We start from the raw sequence: 1453 nt of genomic DNA, 5'->3' as shown, positions 1-1453 counted from the left end.
GTGAATACTCTGGGCTTCAAAAAGGTTAAGGTTATATACCCCTCAAAATCCCCGTTTGAGAATTATAGAATTTCAAACAGAATGATGGAATTTCACAAAAACCTCAATTTGAGGGGGGTGTAAACTTTATAAAGTCATTAAAGCCGATCAAAAAGATATTATTGAATCAAATTTAAAATTTGTTGATGAATATAAATAAAGTTTAAAATTAAAAAATAAATAACAAACTTGACTTATTGCCCTCATATTTTGGGCTGGGGGGCAAACATTTTGGGTTTTTTGTTGTTCCCAGTCTCCAATCACCGCAATTTTTTGCGTAGCATCCTCATTCCTTATATATATGAACATACTTAAATATGGAGTTTTCTTCATGTTTCAAAGTTGGTTAGCTCAAACATCAAAAAAAGTTGTTTACGGCCTTGCTAATACATGCATGTGATCATCTTTATAATTTGATTTTAAATCAAATATTATTTCTGAAAGCCTACATGCACAAAATATTTATTTAAGTATAACTCGTTTTTAAGTAAAAATTCTTGCTGCCCTTAATTGTCACGAACATTTGGACTTTGAAAAATTTGGTTCCTTCTGCCATGAAACATATTCCTTATCAGTAAGTATAAATGGTTCAAAATGCCTGCTTCTCTTCATAAAGTTCTTTGTCATTCAAAAAACATTATGACACTACCATTATCACCTGGATTTTTTGGTGAAGAGAGAGCTGAATCTTGTAATAAGTACTATAGGCAGAATTGTAGATATCATTCTTGAAAGTGTTCGCGTAAAAGTAATTTGCTCGATGTTTTTTATCGAGCAATAGATTCATCGGACCCTATAGTGTCTTCAGCGAAACTGGATGTGAGAATGAAAAGGATTAAACATCAGGTATCAGGTGCTGTCAAAAATTTCCAATTATTTAAAAACTATGAACAAGAAGCTGATTGGGACTCTACAACTGAGGAATCAAATTTCATGGATTTAAATTAAGGTTCTCTTATTGACTGTTTTGAAGAAATGGACTTAGATATTTAGCAGCAAATTTTTCATATTTATTAATTATTAAATAACTGCAATATCTACTTATAATATCTTATAATATAATTCTTAATGCCATAATAAAAAACCCAAACTTTCATTTACTTTTAATTGAGAACATTTCAAAAAATTGAAAATTGGATGGAGTTATGCAGAAAGGACCAACCCACAAAATCCTTTCTCAGGACTCAGTCCAATCTTCAAATCTCTAATTTTGCAAATATTCTGATGAAAACCAATATGGGATTTTTGTAATGACATTTACAGGCATAAACAAAAAAAAATAATTATCACAAATATTTTTGTGCAAAATTTGTATACTTTTGTTCCATAGTGCAACGTCGTAAACCAAAGGGATTATAATTTGTCCACATATCCTACAACAACCCACTTTAAAAAACTCAATAGAAAAATTTTA

This window comes from Hydra viridissima, unplaced genomic scaffold, assembly GCF_058129835.1.
Source record: "Hydra viridissima isolate aposymbiotic clone 2 unplaced genomic scaffold, HvirCarnegie_v1 scaffold_10, whole genome shotgun sequence".
Lineage (NCBI taxonomy): Eukaryota > Metazoa > Cnidaria > Hydrozoa > Anthoathecata > Hydridae > Hydra > Hydra viridissima.
The sequence above is the reverse complement of the archived record's forward strand: the minus strand, read 5'-3'. Positions refer to the sequence as shown.